Below are 18,988 nucleotides of genomic sequence, written 5' to 3'. Positions count from 1 at the left end.
TAGTACTGTAGAGATTATATCGGCAGCACATTCAGGTAATTCTTCACCCTTTTAAGGTTTAATCCAGCTGATCATTTATATCTCTCAGCGGTTCTATTAATGAGATTTACACACGTGCAAGTGAGCAATGGAGCATCACTTAGGGCTCATGTACACTGTAGAGTTTTTTTCAGCAGCCCCTGAACTCTCCCTAATGTTTTCCTATGTGTCCATGTCCTTTACAGGCAGTTGAATTTACAGTCATTTTTTTGAACGCACCTAACTTGCGTTCAGGAGTAGATTTTACCGGCATTTCAAACGCTTATAAACATTTGTTAACCGCGTTTAGAAGAGCTTTTTTAACTGTTCCATATCCAGATGCTGTCCAGAGCCTTTTTTCATCATTAGAAATGCATGCAAAGCGTTTTCCACATATTCAAATGGACCCGGTACACCAGCACAGTCAGTTCCAGGTTTGAAGGAAAAAATGGTAGAACGTGCCGCATTATACTCATGATGGGATCCATAGTGAATACAACCATAATAGACAGGTCATCTCCACACATACTGCTCTCTCTGCATCTGCTCTCTCTATTTCTCTCAAAATGTCTGAAATAGTTATTATTTTACTATTTTTCAGTGCATTCTGGGCATTTGGGAAGGTCTCCTGAGGTTATCTTTTAAAAATTGACGTTTTCCAACCTACGTTTTCCAGCCGTTAATTTCCATCATTCAGAAGTTTTCCAAACACCCCGTGTACATGAGCCCTTACAGCAAACCAATTCTGCTTTCAAACTAACATTTTAAGTAGGTCAGCAATGGCAGCCCCATATTAATCTTTTGAGAGGTTTACTTCATATTTTGTCTTGAGGTAAGCTTGCTTTATTATGGCTTAGCCCTGTTTGTCCTCTTTATTGAAGTATATTTGGAGAACTGTTATATTTTAGTTTGAATAAATTACCAGATAATTTTTCTACCCCAAGAAACCATTTGTGTATAGGGGGCGAGCCATTCCTCTGTTTACCCTGCTGTCTGCTGTACGTTAGAAATCCAGAGTTTTTGGCTTACTGTTCATTCTTCATTTTTCTACTCCCTGATGGAGGCATTATTAAAGATTTTCAAGATTTGGCTTGAGTTCTTTGGATTGTTCGTTTTGGAAGAATGGTGAGATTTCTTTTCCCCAGACTGCGTGGCTAGAAACTGTAAGTTCAAAGTTTGACATTTTTAACGAGAGCTTGTCACCTTGCACATAAAATCTCCCTAACAGGACACAAAAAAAAAGAAAAGCACGGAATGGAATTAAATATTCCTTTTTAAAAATATTTTTTTTTATTATACAGGTTTTTTTTTATAGCGCTAACCGTTTGCACGGCACTTTACAATGTGAGGGCAAACAGTACCGTTACAATATATTTGAATACAGGAGGAATCAGAGGGCCCTGCTCGTTAGCTTACAAACGTTTGTAAAGTTTTATCTATAGATACATTTGTATATAAACACCAAAACCCAAAATGTATTATAAAGCAGCTACCTGTACTTTTTGACTATAACCAAACCAGAAGTGAGAGAAAATCACTAAGTGAGTTGTCCCCTGAACTATTGTCCTCAGTGGAAAATTCCCCTCTATTCCTGTTCTGGTGACAGCCTTAATGTGGGATTCTCTTTTACTTTCATTTTCAGTGAGAACAGTAAACATGACAGAGAGGGAGAATCACCCTATTGGGGGGACATAGGGAGCAATAAAAACCTGACAGGTGTTCTAATCCCGCTCCACTCTTTCCAATAAAAACATTTTACCTTATTACTTTACTTTATATGAAACAACTTCATAATTATGTCAGCAACTTTAGATGGTAAACTTAGACACGTCTTTCAAACTTTTAGCAAGCCTAATCATGTGCCTGCCTTAAAGCTTTGACTTGCCTGAAATGCCCTTTGTTCCTTTCCCCTGCCTTGTATTATGTTCTTCATTATTGAACACTTTATCAGCCAAGTTGTCTTCATTGTGAATAATTACCTTGGCTTGTCCTTGAAATGATAGTGACATTTACACATGAGCCAATGCAGTCAGCCATTTCTTTATCTGAACATATAGCACTGCAGTTAGGCTGGCCATAGACAGGCCGTTTATCGGCTGAATTGTCGGCCGATAAACAAAAAATCGGTTGGCCCCATTGCTGATGCTGCCATTTTTCGTGGATTTTCCAGCATGACCGATAAAAATAAACGAGAAGATCCGCGAAAAACGGCCGACGGGCTGACCCCACTAACGGCATAAATATCGGCCGATTTTTTTCGTGCGGATGAAAGTTCGGCCAATAAACAACCTGTCTATGGCCTGCATAAGATCATATATTTGAATTGACAGAGTGTTTTATTTTTTCCTCTTCAAAGCTTTACTTTTGCATTTTGAGGTGAACAGGTTACCTTTAGAAGGACCTGACCTGTCATATAGAAACCATAATAAAGCTGATCTAATGAGCTAAAGTGATTCTTTCATTGAGGCCTGGGTCACACTATCACATCACATGTGATTCATACAGGAATTGCACTGCATTCCTGTGCAAATTACAAGCAATTCTGTGTGATTTGAGCCCATCATTTTGTAGGGCTCAAATTGCACCGCAATTGCACAAAAAAGGTGCAGACCCCCCCCCCCCTTTTTTTTTTGCTGCATTGGAATCAGATCATATGGGTGTTCATACCCATGCAATCCGATTCAGGCACACGTACTGAATTCTGTGACCTGCTTTTAGGGTGTTAACATTTTTAATTGGTTGCTATGCAGTGAGATGTGGGGAACGTATTTGTGCGTTTTCTGCATCGCATCATGCTAAACCAGGGCTCAAGACTATAAAGGCTGCCATTACTTGCCACCCTTTTGGAAATGCTGGTTCCTTGTCTGTGGTTTGCTTCAGTACCTACTTCAAGGTGCCTACTTGCACCAGGTATGTCTGCGAAAGTCAGAAATCCTAATCTCTATACTTGATTCAGTTTAGTGGTTAAAAGTACTAAAGCTAATGCATCAGCAAGACAGCCACTCAACTAGCATTTAGAGAAGGAAAGCTTATCTCTGGCAGTTTACATATTTCTCACTTGACAGGTGCACTTTACAGTGGGCCTAGCATGAGATATTTTAAAGCTGAACACTGGAATTTTTGTAAAAAAAAAAACAAAAAACAAAACCCTACAGTACACACACACACTCACACTCTATGGGTTCACCCTAGGGGTCAATGAATACACTGTGATACATACCGTATTTTTCGCTCCATAAGACGCACCTGACCATAAGACGCGCCTAGGTTTTAGAGGAGAAAAACAAGAAAAAAAAATATTCTGAACCAATTGACTGCAGGCATAGTACAGGAAGTGACCAGAGACTGTGGGCACCCGGCTTCTTCCCGCGCCGGCATCTGTGACAGCCGGGCTCCCACTGCGCATGTGCAAGAAGCGCTGCGCTTTGTGAATGGCCCGGCGTCTTCTGGGACCTGTCATGAGCCGCCGATCCATTCAAAAAGCGCAGCGCTTCTCGCGCATGCGCAGTGGGCACCCGGCTGTCACAGATGCCGGCGCGGGAAGACTGCAGCGCTGGACCGAGGAACGGGTAAGAACAGCTGAGCAACCGGCCCGGTATTCTGACGTGGTGGCGGAAATACCGGACTGGCCGCTTTACTGTATATTCGCTCCATAAGATGCACTGATATTTTCCCCCCTTTTTTGGGGGGAAAAAAGTGCATCTTATGGAGCGAAAAATACGGTACCTTATTCCTGCTTCCAGTAGGCTTCTACTATGCTGTGTGACCGGTCCCACAAATCCACTTCTCTTTGGTACTCCAGCCAGTGGTTACACTTTCATGTCATCCTGAACAATGCAGAGGGGGCTGCTGGCTGAGGGTCTCAGCTGCTCATTGAGAGGATGAGCCCGCTGCTGATCCAGGCATTTGGGTGTATCCTGACATTAAAGTGGAAGTTCACCCTAAAGGAGAAGTTCCGCTTTATACCCCCCTCTTCTATTCTTCTATGGACACTTTTTTTTTTTTTTTTTTTTTGGGTGTGGGGAGAAGGTACTGGGTTTTTACAGGTATCTGCTCCCACTTTCGGTTGGATCGCTGCAGCTGATCCACCTGATATTCTCCTTGAAGCTGCTGACTTTTAATTTTTTTCAAACAGAGTGAAGAACCAGTTTTGGAAATCTGACGAGTCTGGACTGGCTATGGGTCACAGGAGTGCTGAACGAAGTGCACTCCAGTGAACCCCAAAAGAGCTTTGGCCCTACAACTTGCTCTCCTTGCAGTGCAAATGGGGGCTTGTGTGTTTGCAAAAATCATGAAGTTTGGGCGCATGGATGTATAGCAATTTGTAAATGTAACACTACAAGTACTACCAATCACAGTACTCCCCCTGACTAGGCCTTCATCTACTTTTCTCCCCAGAATGAAAGAGCCATCTTTGTTCAGACGTCATCCAGGAGCAGCATCTACTTGCTGGTTTGAGATGTCAGCTCAGCAATGACAGTTATGTAAATACTGGTGTCAGCACAGTTATTGGGCATTTTCACAAATCTCTAACACACGGGTGTCAAAGTGGTGGCCCTCCAGCTGTTGCCAAACTACAGGTCCCATGAGGCATTGCAAGATTGACAGGTACAAGCTTGACTCCCAAAGGCAGAGGCATGATGAGACTTGTAGTTTCGCAACACTGGAGGGCTGCCAGTTTGACACCCCTGGTCTAACACATCAGCCTCTTTAGTAACCTGTTACAATGTTGCAGTCTTGGGTGATCACTGCAGGAGAGGAGACTGTGGAAATGCTTCATCTTTCTTCAGAAGATATCCTCTTGTTCACTTGTGGAGCTTGAGGGTGTCTATTTAACGATAAAAGGTAGCGCTTTTTAAAATCTATACTATTGCTGTATATTGTGAAATGTCAGGAATTTATAAAGTTACTGAAAGGTCCACTTCTAAAAGAGAAGAAAGGTGTCTGCACGTTCCTAATCCTTCTGGAACTGCCAAGATGTAGATGCATGCTTACACACCTGCAAGGGAGCCTTTGTGTTATGTTGTATGCCAACAAAACCAAGCGCATCAGCCGAGATCATAACCTGCCCGGGAGCCTGTGCCAATTTTCTACTAGCTGGTGACCCATTGCAGGTGCCACTATAAAAACAAAGGGTTTAGCTGTCAGGGAGATGCGGCAACACAGAGTTTTATAGATCAAGCTTTTTTGGAGCTCTTGAAAATGTTCCCGTTTAATTTCATCACTATGGCATACAATATTGGCAGTGCAGTGCTGGTGCTTATGCCAATCTAAACAGAAGGCAGATCTAGTTACTGGAATAGGCCACAAGTCTCCCTTTCAGTAGAGCATAGAATCGTAGTACTTGTAAAATGCTTGAGGGCACTGAAAGGAAATTTTCATTAGCTTGCTGAACCTTTTTCGATATGCCTGCACCTCCCAATACAAGAGATGCATTTCTCTTTGAGCAGCATGTATGCGCTATATTCTGGGGTTCTAAGGACTTGTGACACGTCTTAGCTGCACATGGAGTTGGTGCTCTGGGGCATGCATAAACTTTCCTACTAAAAGAAAGGTGCCAGTAGGTAGATGTGTCTGATGTGGTCGGTTATACCAGTCGGTGTACACACTATACATTTGTCTGACAGATTTTTCTTGGTTGACGCTCTGGTAGGTGTATGATAGCACTGAACTGATGTGGGCATAGGTTATTCAGATGCATCAAAGATAGAATGTGTTTCTGCCAGATCTTAGTTTATGGCACAAGTAAGGACCCCCTTTTGATCACAATAATCCAATCACTCAAGTGCCTGCATATGATTTGGTATCAGCCTCTTGCAATCTGTGTACATCAGGGCTTAGACTGGCAAAGGGATCCAGTTATTTGTGCTGCAGTGCCCATGTGTTTACTAAAAACATGCGGATAGGAGGAGAGAGCAGCATGACCGAGCTCATCAGTCTGCTGCTACATCTTTCACTGGGACAGTATGGGGATGAGGATACCTATAAGTCTTACCTACAGCAGAGGGGCTGTGCTGTGTAAATCTTAAAATCCGGTGGACAGAAATAAAAATCCTTTTACAGGTAAAACTAGTCGGAGGATTCTTCCCCTTTTATGGTAGGTTCTGGATAAAGTGTGGTTTTTTTTTTTCTTTTTTCTTTTTTTTTTTGCTTTCTGAGTCTTTCACTTTACTTCCTGTTCTGATGGTGCTTGGGATAGGAATTAAGTAAAAGGCATATCACATTTTTTTTTCTTTAAAGATATGGTTGGGGTAAAACCTCTGTCAGGGTTTATTGCAGTCTGTGCCCAAGTTGGCATCACAAACAAAGGAATTCCCAGCACACTTGCCAGCCTCCAAAACAATTGAATTGGCTTTAACAGTTTGTTAAAAGCAGAGGGTTTTGTTTGCACACATTTGCAAATATATGCATAAGCTGCAGTGCCCCCTCTAAGGGAATTCTCTATATATTGTGGTCCTAACTCTAAATTTCCAGAGCCTCCATAGTAGAACCACATATAAGAATGGATAGTTTAAGGGCAGGTATGCCTGGAGGGAGCCCACCCCTCCTTAAAAGCACAGGGACGCATGTGATGCCCAGCAAGAGCACAATAGCAGTAAAGGCATCCAGTGCATCCCTGCACCCAATTCGTCCAGCTGTACAGAAAAGTGGCCACTACCCTAACCTATTACTGGCCTGTGCAGCAAGGTGCACATGCAAGGGTAATGCACATCACAAACAAAGGATTTCCCAGAAAACTTACTAACCAGCCTGCAATTTGACAGGTACCCACTCCTACTTCTGCTGTGATCACCTAGGCAATCGGAAGCGGAAATTGTAGCCCCCTCCCTCCCCCGTAGTCTTCTGGGACAGGTGCCAGAAGACTACGGGGCCATTCACAAAGCGTAGTGCTTCTCGCGCATGCGCCGTGGGCATCCGGCTGTGAAGCCGCAAGCTGTCACAGCCGGGTGTCCACACTGAAGACGGCCGGTAAAACCAGCGGGGCTGAGGACACCGCTGGACTGAGGGACAGGCAAGTGTCTGTATTTTAAAAGTCAGCAGCTACAGTTTTTGTAGCTGCTGACTTTTTTATATTTTTTTTTTTTTTCTTCAGGTGGAACTCTGCTTTAAGACTGCAGCATATACAGAGGGACAATCGGTTGTTTTGCAGGCTATCTGGCAAGTGTGCAGGGAATTGTTTTGTGATGTGCCCCGATTGAGAGGTTTCTTCTCATGTTCTGTTCTGAAGGCAAATTGGACAGAAAGCAAAGGTAAACAACACAGTAATAGATGCACAGTGTTTTGTAATATAGACTACCAGTCAGCTTTTAAATGCTGTGTGTGCTCCTCTTGTGAAGATGTTTCCCTCACTTTCTGTCACAGTAACTGACGCCAGCAGGACAAGGAATAAAAGGAATTCTCCCCAACAGATACAACAGCAGTAAAAACCTGAAAGAGGTTCTAACCTGAAGTAGTCAGACTAAAAAAAAAGAAAAGTTTGGCTACACTTACAAGTTCAAGTACAAAAAAAGAAAGCCATCTGGGAATTAAAAGCCGCACTATAGATTTGAGATAAATAGCTGGAGCTGTGTTGTGTAAAAGCATCCCTGTAAATCTTCCGACTTGGGGTTAGATTGGCAGTTTGACATGAAAATGTTACTGAAAAGTTTCAAAGTAAAGTCATTAGTTTATTCCTTTTTTTTTTTTTTTTTTTCATTTTCTAACTGCTCACTATGAAGACTAAAATGTTACTGATGTGAATGAACTATTAACTGCAGTCTAAGTTCCTAATGGCAGAGATGTCTTTCTTTAAATCTCTTAAAGGACAATTTTCTTCTAAATATACATCCTCTACCTTCAAAGTGTAGCTCGCTTACTAAATACTCCCCCTCGTCCCTGCTTCCCCTGTATGCTACCACACAGCATTTGCACAAAACATTACCCACCTGGGTCCTGTGCTAGTGCAAAACATGCACCACTAGCCCAATTCATTGCTAAAGCCGGCTACTGACTGTTCAAGTCATGGCTGGTTCATTAGGGACCAGCTGAGATTCAAACCATGTTTGGGCATGCTGAATGTACCCAAGTCAATCAATCAATTTGGGCACAACCAGCCTGTCGGATTTTACATGCGAATATTGCTAAACAAATGTTATTGTCTATGGCCGGCTGTAGGCTGCCCCATACACAGGCTGCCCCCAGCCACCCTGAGGAGTACAGACAAGCTAGACTAGGCATGCGCACTCAACAATACTGAGAGAGATTTTGAACTATTCACAGAATAAATGGTGTTCTGTGAATGGCCAAAGGGAGAAGGAGGTAGAAAAACGCCACTAGTACTTCCGCAGCTCTCATATCTGAGGTGCACCCAAAGTACTGTGGGAGTTGTATTATCCAGCAGAAATAAAAGTATTGATTCCATAGTACTGTGAAGTGATCTGGCTATATACTACAACTTAGGAAAGGTAACATTTCTTTAAACATTAGGATTTACAAAAATTTCTGTGCTTGGAATTTCACTTTAAAGTAAAAGTCAAGCCAAAAAAGTGAAACAGACCATATGTAGTACATCTCTGCAAAATATGCAATTTTTCCCTTTTAAAAATACTGCAAGCACAGAAAAATATCTGTTGGTCTCCGAGAAATCAAGTGTGCTCCTAACTTACTATATTGGAATTGCTAGCAGCATTTCTTGCTGGGGTGTAGAACTACACCTATTTCCACAATGCTGCGGTCTTGATTTCCGCACACTTGAGGGGAAAGGGCTCTCGGGAGATGCAGTTCTGGTGACATGCCTCTGTGAATAACAAATGACCCCCCAGCAGCTGCCCCTGCTGTCGTTTTTTGAAGTGTTGTCACGGTGAGTAATAAAAGCTGTTTCTCGCTACAAGCACAATGTGACAGAACAAAATGATGCTGGGACATGATCTAGAGGGGAGGTGGGAGGTTTGGGGTAAATTAAGGTAAAGCCTAGACATACACTTTATTGCTGTTTTCAGTCACAGGTTTCCTGGTCACATGACTAGTGTATTTCTTGTTGTTTATGGCGGGCCAATAACCTTCATGTTTTGGTGACAGCGTGAACTCTGGAGTTAAGAGGCTGATCTCATAGTCTGATTAAAGGCTTATTTAACCACTAAACACAGGCCTGCTTTATCGTTCAGTTCCAAGGATATAGAAAAAAAAAACAGACCAGTTAATTCAGCTATGTATTCATTAAAAAGATTATTAAGGGATAGGTGCACTTTTCATTAGTACACCCCTTCCTGTGCAGAACATTTTTTTATTTAGGTTGTACTTGCTGGCTATCATGCTGACCCAAATGGCCTCAGTGCATTTCAAGTCACTGACCTGGAAAAAGGCTGTAGATCAAGAGTTCAGACTTTACCGATCTGCATCCGGTTCTGGTTCAGTGCCGCGGTGTACTGAAGCCAAAAACAGCCAGGCAACTAACGTTTTCAGAAAGCAGTTAGCTATGGAAGTCTCCACATTTCCCCCATTAAAGCTTTTCTGTAAACTTCTTCCATAAACTTAACCATTCACCCCTAAAACCAAAACCTGAAGTTAACCTAAACCTATTGTTAAAGAGGCACTCTCAAAATTGGCCATTAGGCAATCAAAGTGACAATGTCTCCATCAAGCCCACCCTGACCACTTTATATTCCCCGCTCCCATTACTCCTTCCTCCTTTTCTGACATTGCAAAGTACACAGTGCTTCCAGATTTGGGGGAACATGTGACGGCCTATCATAATAAACTAGGCTCAGGCTTAGTTGCCAATCCCTCTGTCACAAAACAGAGCAGGGAAAGGTCACCAGTCTTCCTGAGCTTGGACATCAGACATTTTAGTGACGGGAGCACTGGGGAGATGAGTAGAAAGTAACATGGTCTCTTTGCATTGCTGCTGGACCAGCATAACTATGCATGTCATACCTGGGCAATCCCTGTGGATACTGGAATTCAATAGTATTCAATTCTACCGCTAGCTTCTGGATCCCTTGTGTTTTACTCTTACTGGAGCCTGTGCCAAACAAGCAACCTCGTGTATTCACTACACAGCAGGGCAGCTGCCTGGTACGGGACTCGGAAGCTAGTGGTGATCACTGTAGTAGTAGTGCATACTACGGAGATTTACAGTTTCCACAGAGACAGGACAGATATGACACATAAATAATATTGGTCCAGGCTGGACAAACGTAAAGGAGAGTATATACGTGTTTAAATTTGGCTGGTTCCACAGCAATTTTCATACATGTGTACATGTAGACACTTCGAATGCTGAATTTTGGTACGTGTACCCTTCTCTGTTCAACAGAAACTGGTCTGGCTTTTGTTGAACAATCCTGCTCCAAAACTGGCATTTGATGAACGCATGCAGCTCTGATCTGTGTGTTCTTACCATGGGGGGTTCTTGATTGCTTGTGGGGATCGGTGAGATTTTTTTTTTTTTTTTCTTTTTCGTTCAGCGTTTGAACGAAAAGAAAAAAAAAAGCTGTCCTTGTATACCCAGCTCAACTAGGCAGAGATAGCCATGGAATTCAGCTTTAGCCCCGAAGCTAACCTTCACATTTAAAAGTAACCTAAGATATATAAACTGTGAACCTCAATAATTAGGATGAAAAGGTTTCAAACAATACTGTATCTGAGCACAACAAACCGAAAATGTTATTTAATTCATTTGTAATACTAAAAGATGACTCGCCTATCTATCCATGTCCCCATGCTTTATTTTATTGAGAAATCACTTTAAAGAACACCCCCCTTATCATTTCTAGCTGTGGCCATCTTGAGTAAGGGTAGATGATTCTTACCCTCCTACGCCCTTCAGATGACAGGGGAAAAAAACATGCCATGAACACTCAAGGGATGTACAGTGGATATAAAAAGTCTACACACCCCTGTTAAAATTTTAGGTTTCTGTGATGTAAAAAAAATGAGACAAAAATAAATAATTTCAGAGACTTTTTCCATCTTTTAATGTAACCTATAAACTGTACAACTCAGTTGAACAACAAACTGAAATCTTTTAGGTGGAGGTAAGAAAAAAATAAAAAAACTAATTTAATATGGTTGCATAAGTTTGCACACCCTTAAACTAATACTTTGTTGAAGTACCTTTTGATTTGATTTCAGCACTTTCTTTTTGGGTATGAGTCTATCAGCATGGCACACCTTGACTTGGCAATATTTGCCCACTCTTCCTTGCAAAAACTCTCTAGATCTGTCCGATTGCGAGGGCATCTCCTGTGCACAGCCATCTTCAGATCACCCCACAGATTTTTGATTGGATTCAGGTCTGGGCTCTGGCTGGGCCATTCCAAAACTTTAATTTGTTCTGTTGAAGCCATTTTTTTGTTGATTTGGATGTATTCTTTGGGTCATGCTGAAAGATAAAGTTCCTCTTCATGTTCAGCTTTCTAGCAGAAGCCTGAAGGTTTTGTGCCAATATTGACTGGCATTTGGAACTATTCATAATTCCCTCTACCTTGACTAAGGCCCCAGTTCCAGCTAAAGAAAAACAGCCCCAAAGCATGATGCTGCCACCACCTTGCTTCACTGTGGGTATGGTGTTCTTTTGGTGATGTGCAGTGTTGTTGTTTTTGCCCCAAACATATCTTTTGGAGTTATGGCCAAAAAGTTCAATCTTGGTTTCATCAGACCAGAACACATTTTCCCACATGCTTTTGGGAGACTCTTTGAAAACTTTGTGTATTGCTAGGTTTGCTTTAAAGTACTTCTAAGGGCTGAAGGTTTTTTTATCTTCATGCATTCTGTGCATGAAGGTAAAAACCCTTCAGTGTGCAACTCCTCAGTCCTCCCTAATACTTACCTGAGCCCCATCTCCATCCAGTGATGTGCGCAAGAGCAGCAAAAAGAAAAAAAAAATACAACACAAAAAAAAAAAAAAGGACAGACTTGATGGACCATTCAGTCTTTTTCAGCCATCACTTTCCTATGTCTCTGTGAGCTGCGTCTGTGTGTCTTATTATAGACACACAGATGCGACTGGGGAGCGAACATGCCCGAGTGCCTCCACAGCAAGAAGCTTGCTCTGGGGGCACTCAGCAGTGGGGGAGGAGCCAGGAGTTTCGCCAGGGGACCCAAGAAGAGGTGGATCAGGGCAGCTCTGCAAAACCATTACACAGATCAGGTAAGTATGACATGTTTTGTTTAAAAAAAAAAAAAAAAAAAAAAAAGCTGAACCCTTACTATCACTTTAAACAGTACTAGGAAGGAAATGTGCTTTAAAAAAATCTCCTTCGTTATCTTTAATTGCGGCACTGGCTGACCTCATTGCTGGGCAATTCCGCTTTCCAGTATCAGAAATCGGCCTTTGAACAGCTTTGCCAACAGCATCCGTGAGCTCCAGGTCTTGTTTCCCTACTTTATGCATCCCTGAATAGGCACTAAATGCGTACCTCTCTATCATATGTTGCGCAGTGGGAGCGTGACTTGGGGGCGGTCGTGGATTCAGAGGACTGGAACAGGGCTTGATCCTTTATAGCTAAATGTTTGTTCAATACAGCCACGCTGGAGGCGGCATACAAAGTACTGTTTTGTTGGTATTGGGTCACGGCCTGAATAGCCCAGGTGAACCCTGCTTATAGTGATCGCTGCTTTCTGGGTTGTGGCCATCGTGGACATGTGTTGAATATATGGTGGTCATGACCGAGACTGATTGGTTTTTGGTCTCGTGTATTTGGCCTTCTTTGCACATTATTCCATCTCTCCATACTCCAGGAGGCTCAATTTGCTTTGCTTCATTGTCCCATACCAGGCTTGTTGGCCCATCAGCAGACGTTGGCTTCCTATTTGTTTTTGTTGGCCACTAGAACAATTTCTCAGGCCTGGAAAAGCCTGTCTGTCCCTCTTCAGAGGGTGTGGGACTGTATGACTTCTCTGATGCTCAATGAACAGATGTCGAGTATCAGTAATGACTCCCAATGGAAATTCTTGAAAATATGGGAGCCGTGGTTGGCATATGCTCTTCCCACACTCCCCCTGGTTAGTCTGGGTTCATGATGCTGTACGGTATTGGCGTTCCCGGATTCCTGCTTCAGGTCTTGTTCTTTCTTTTTGAATCTGTGAGGCGGTGGATACTTGCCTTTCACTGGTATCTTGTTGGTGTTATATCACTGTTTTTGCATTTTATGTGCCTTTAATGGCCCCTATGTGGGCGCGCCTTTTACATTGTTGGTGCCACAGCACTGTTCTCTTTATTTTTTTATGTGCCATTGATAGCCCTGCCGCGGGCGTATCTTTTGCTCTAGTTTTCCTTTGTTGAATTGTTTAAAAAAAAAAAAAGTTAATAAAAATAATTGAAATACAAAAAAATCTCCAAGGGGAGAAGAGTTGGATTTATAGAAAACATGGTGTTCTTGTAGTAAGCAGTATTGGGTCACTGTGATCTGACATGGATCTTGGTCTTACAGTCACTTTGACAGCATTTAGAGTTCCATACTGTTAACTGCTTTTGGCTCCAGTACCAGCTATTATAAAGATGCAATCAAACATTTAATACAGATTAATGTCGTTTGAACTGTTTAAGCAGAACTCCGGGCAGGTATAAAAATTACCCTTCATTCCAGTTATGTCTTCATTACAAATCATGAATGCCCTAATGTATCAATGTGAGCTTTCCAAGACCTGGAGAGACTGTTAATGATATGCACGTCCATTTTATGATGCTCGCTATTTGAGGATGTATTAGTTTTCAGTTGCCTGGTTCACTTTGGAAGTGTTGCAGTTAAATTAAAAGCTGAACTCCATGCAGATACACGGCTGTGTTGAGTTGCGTTAACACATGCATGTTGATGTATGTTGTGTTAGGGCAGCCCGTTTGTATCCTCTTTTTGTTTTTATAATGCAGTGCACCACAAGGCATGGTAATGCATTACCGTGGTGGTGTGCTGCAGTGCACATCTGTTGGCAAGGTGTGTTGGGGTGCTGTTAAGAATGAATTGCAGTGTAGCACCCCAATGCACATTTTTGCATGCTGTGGTTACACACATTACAGTAGCGCAACAGTGTGAACCCAGCCTTAAAAACACAAATCAGTGCAGCTCTATATATGAACACATTATTAAATTTATTTTTAAAGTGAACTCATGCCCAGACATATGCATATGTATTTACATATTCTGATCAACACTTTAAAATAAGCCCTTATTAAATTGTCTATCTCAGGGGTCTCCAAACTGCAGCCTGCGGGCTGGATGTGGCCCTTTGCTTGCTTTTATCCGGCACGAGGGACACTGACCCCAGCCGACGGGGCACTGTTCCTCCCACTGACCCCAGCCGACGGGGCACTGTTCCTCCCACTGACCCCAGCCGACGGGGCACTGTTCCTCCCACTGACCCCAGCCGACGGGGCACTGTTCCTCCCACTGACCCCAGCCGACGGGGCACTGTTCCTCCCACTGACCCCAGCCGACGGGGCACTGTTCCTCCCACTGACCCCAGCCGACGGGGCACTGTTCCTCCCACTGACCCCAGCCGACGGGGCACTGTTCCTCCCACTGACCCCAGCCGACGGGGCACTGTTCCTCCCACTGACCCCAGCCGACGGGGCACTGTTCCTCCCACTGACCCCAGCCGACGGGGCACTGTTCCTCCCACTGACCCCAGCCGACGGGGCACTGGTCCTCCCACTGACCCCAGCCGACGGGGCACTGGTCCTCCCACTGACCCCAGTATGGCGGAGAAATGATTTCTCAAAGTTTGCAACACAGGCACTGAAATCTCAGCTTTTTTTTCTTTTGGGAGCAGAATCTTCTCATTCTTGCAGCAAACCTAAAACAGATGTTTCTAAACTATTAGCAACATACTTTAACCTGAATTCAGTTTTTGTTGTGACGTTTGAGAATGACAAACTTCGCAGTACTCGCAGCTAGAGTGATGATTTGTTTTAAGCTTATTTAGTTCTTGGTAAAAATATGTAATGCTTTCATATGTCAACCCTAGCAAAAACAGACCAAGGAGGAAGAGAAAAGAGAATTTTTAAGTGTTTTTGACCAGTGCAAAAAATACCTGTTGATTCTGCTAGAAATCTAGCTAATAATTTCCTGTGCTGCACTCTTATCAGTTATATTGTTTCCAGCTTCTCTATGGACCTCAGTGTATCTCCCCACCATACTACTATTATGGAGAAGGGGGAGCTGTTTAGATGCTCTAACAAACTTCCTGTCCCATAGTGACAATGCTGTTCTCCATAGATACAGTGCTTGTAGTGAGCATTGTTGCCCTAGAACAGGAATTATGTCATTGGCAGGGTCAATGGGTAAAAAAAAGCCTGGAAAAACAAACAAATGCTGAATCCACATCTAAAGACTAGTAAGCTGACGTTATTAAATGTTTGTTCTTGGGTTTAAATAAGTATTCCTCTCCATAGCCTTGGGTGTAGGTGCTTTAAATGGAAAGCCTCTTTTAATCCATTATACAGCAGAGTTCATACTCAGAGGTAGAAGCAGCATAAGGAGCCGATCAGTTGTGCTAACAGAAACATGCTGATTGAAGGAGAGAGCAGACTGACAGATGAGCTCATCAATCTGCTGCTTCTCCTTTCAATGTCCAGTCACAGGATGAGGGAGGGACAGGTCATGTAAATGTTATTTAAAGTGGTTGTAAAGGCTGAAGGTTTTTTCCTTCATGCGTTTTATGTATGAAGGTAAAAAAAACCTTGTGTGTTCAGCAGCCCCCCTAATACTTACCTGAGCCCCATCGCGATCCAGCCATGTGCTCGGCTCTCTGAGGACTCTTGTTCCTCATTAGCTGAGACAGCAGTGGGAGCTGCAGCTCTGTGAATGGACACGCAGAGCAGTATTTCAGGAGGGAGCCTGCTTGGGTGCCTCCATACCAAGTTGCTTGCTCTGGGGGCACTTGGCAGGAGGAAGGGGCCAGGAGCACTGGTGGGGGATCCATGAAGAGGAGGATTGGGGCTGTTCTGTGAAAAAAAAATTTCTTAGGTAAGTTTGACATGTTTGTTTTTTTTTGTTTTTTTTTTAATTACATTTTATTATCAATTTAACAGCAGCAGGTCCACACTTTTACCAAGGATAATAGAAACAAGTCCTATAGAAAATGATAGATGTTCATTTGTCTGTGTTGCATAACTCTGGTAAATAAATATATGGCAGCTTGCCCAGTGTGATGAAGCACTAAAAGGAAAGTTTAGCACTCTACTCGCAGTGAATGTGCTGCAACACTGGTAATTAGATCAGACTATTATCTAGACAAACCGGTTTCTCACGTCATATCTCCTGAACGTGACCTCTTTCACCAAGAGAAAGCTGTTCCTCCAGGTTTCAACACAGAAGTTTCGTGACACTCCGGAAATTCTTGATCATACAAAAGCATCCGGAATGTGTGGCAGGAGTTAGAGCGGAGCTAAACTCTTCCATCCTTTACAGCCAAGGAAACTACCATCTTCACTAGGGATGCACCGATATATCGGCGGGCCGAAACGTACCGGGCGAGAATAGTGTTAGCCGAACTTTGACAATCGGTAAAAAGGAGCAGATAATGGCTTCTCTGTTGCTGCTTGTGTGCATTCGGCTGTCTCTTAGCTGTCCATTGGGCAGTGCATGAAGGGAGTAGGTGCGACTGTGACATCTTGTTTCTGGCGTTCCCCCTTCTCACTGAGGAGCGTGGGTCCCGCTGCCCCCTCCTCCTTCGGAGGGGGCACGGCTGTGCAGTGAGGATGCCTGGGCTTCGCAGTTGTACATGCCCAGTGGCAGTGGCTGCGCCACAGGGTGGCTTCTCACTTGGATGTATATTAAGAGGGCTAGCTATCTGGGCTGCATCTTTCCTGGATGGGACCTACATGTTCTATGCTGTGCTGTATATTCTCAAGTTGAGAAGTATCAGCTGGAGATCTTTCCAACTGCATGCATTGCATACCTCTTCAATGACAAGGTGCTTTTCTTTGGGAAGTTTAGAGTTTTGACAACCAAAGAATAAAATACAACATTGATTATACATGCTATTTAGAAATAGATAGCATTCAGTAGTATGTTATTACTGACAACAGGGTTGTGCATTTTTATTTAACCACTTTACCTCCAGACAATCTGACACTGACACTTTGTGGGAACCAGTGACACTAATACAGTGCTAATGACACTGGCTGGGAAGGGGTCAAACATCTAGGAGCAATGAAGGGGTCAAACATCTAGGAGCAATGAATTTAAATAATTTAGAAAGTAACCAAAAAACTGGACAGAAAATATAATGAAAATTAAAATAAAAAATTATATAAATATATATATATATATATATATATATATATATATAATTTTTTATTTTAATTTATTTTATTTTAAATTCATGATATCAATTAAAGTGTAATATAATACAATTATTTTTATATATAAATTTATTTATTTTTTTTTTTTTTTTAACTGTCCATTTCGGTTGTTGGCATCCTGATTTTTTTTTTTTTTTTTTTTTTTTTTTTTTTTTTTTTTTTTTTTGCTTCCAGCTCTGGAATTTTCATTTTGGTGCACCACTAATCCTAGCCCCTGTTTTATTTGTAGTTGTGGTGCTGCACACGGGATCAGTTATGATACCAGCTATTTGATGGCTTCACAGTTTGGTTGAGAGCTTCTGTGACAGTTTTCATTAATGGCATACCTTGAATTACTGTTTTGTGAAACCGTTAAATTGATGGGTTGGGTTTAATTTCTCTTTAACATAAATTGGCATGATATGATCTCAGGCAAATGTCTTGTAAGTTTACACAGCTTAGTTAATAGTGCTTAATACTTGATTGCTGCCTTTGTTCACAGATCATACTTTCAAACCAGTTGAGAGTTTCCTTGGCTTTGTGTTTGGAATCATTGTCTTGCTGAAATGTCCACTCTCATTTAATTTTCATCATCCTGGTAGATGGCAGCAGATTTGTATCAGGAATGTCTTGGTACATTTTTCCATTGATCCTTTCTTTAATGATATGAAGTTTCCCACCTCAAAACTTACTGTGCATTACTTATTGTTTTCTTTGAAACAATTGTACCTGCTAATTCCAGGTCTTTCTGAAGCTCTCCACAAGTGGTCCTTGGTCTTGGACAACTCTTCTGATAATTATATTCACTCCTCTGTCTGAAATCTTGTGAGGAGCACCTGGTCGTGGCCGGCCCCAGAGCCTGGCCTCCCATGACTCAGATGTCCATCCAGCCCACACTATGGAGCTTTCCCCGGGCCGGCCCAGCACTGATATTCTCAGCAAGGACCCTCAGCAGGACTTCAGGGGGGGGAGGAGACCTTTCACCACCCGCCGAAGTGACTTGATCATTTCTTCTTAGAACGGAAATTGCCAGGAATCGCAGGGGCAAAAAAAAGAGTAAATCCTACTGCATGTACTGGGCGTCGGCAATATAATTCGCGCATCCATGCATAAGAAATAAAAGAAATTTGTTTTGCCTGCTCACTCATGTTTTCTTTAAAAATGGTACATACTGTATATTACCAGTTCTCCAAGGGTGTGCAAGTTTTTGAGCACAACTGTGTGTGAAAATATATATATACTACTACTACTACTACTACTGTGATTTTTACTGTTGTCCTTGTTGAAGGGGGAAGCTGCAGTGGAAGCTGCAGTGGAAGGACCTCCCTGCTTTTGATATTGGTTTCATTTGGCTGTTCAGCTAAGTTCTCCACTAAGATTGTAACCTAACTTGATAGCCAAATGAAACCAAGAGATACATCACCACCTACACATAAAGCTTTAATCTAATTGGATGCTGTGGAACATTGCAGTGTATTTAAGCCTGTAGTGGAAGACAATGGTAACTTGTACTTCAAACTTCCTTGATCCTGGGAATTGGTCTTTTCGGGGGACTGCTGCAACTTGTTGGGAAGCATACACTTTTTATCTATCACTTTTTCTCATTGTAGACACTGTACAGTTAGGCTAGGTTCACATATGTGCGGGTGGTGCCGCTGCGGATCCGCACAAAAATCCACACAGAAGAATCGGGCCCGCGGGTGGGTG

General features: G+C 42.6%; 1 protein-coding gene across 2 annotated transcripts in view; it reads left to right on the top strand.

The window, feature by feature from the left end:
• The window catches only part of CLINT1 (clathrin interactor 1), a 119,725-nt gene that overhangs the window by 19,971 nt on the left and 80,766 nt on the right, over positions 1-18,988 (top strand). The window lies entirely within an intron of this gene.

Source organism: Staurois parvus, unplaced genomic scaffold, assembly GCF_062004578.1.
Source record: "Staurois parvus isolate SC_StPar_1 unplaced genomic scaffold, SC_StPar_1.0 ptg000298l, whole genome shotgun sequence".
Taxonomy (NCBI): Eukaryota; Metazoa; Chordata; class Amphibia; order Anura; family Ranidae; genus Staurois; species Staurois parvus.
The sequence above is the reverse complement of the archived record's forward strand: the minus strand, read 5'-3'. Positions and strand labels throughout refer to the sequence as shown.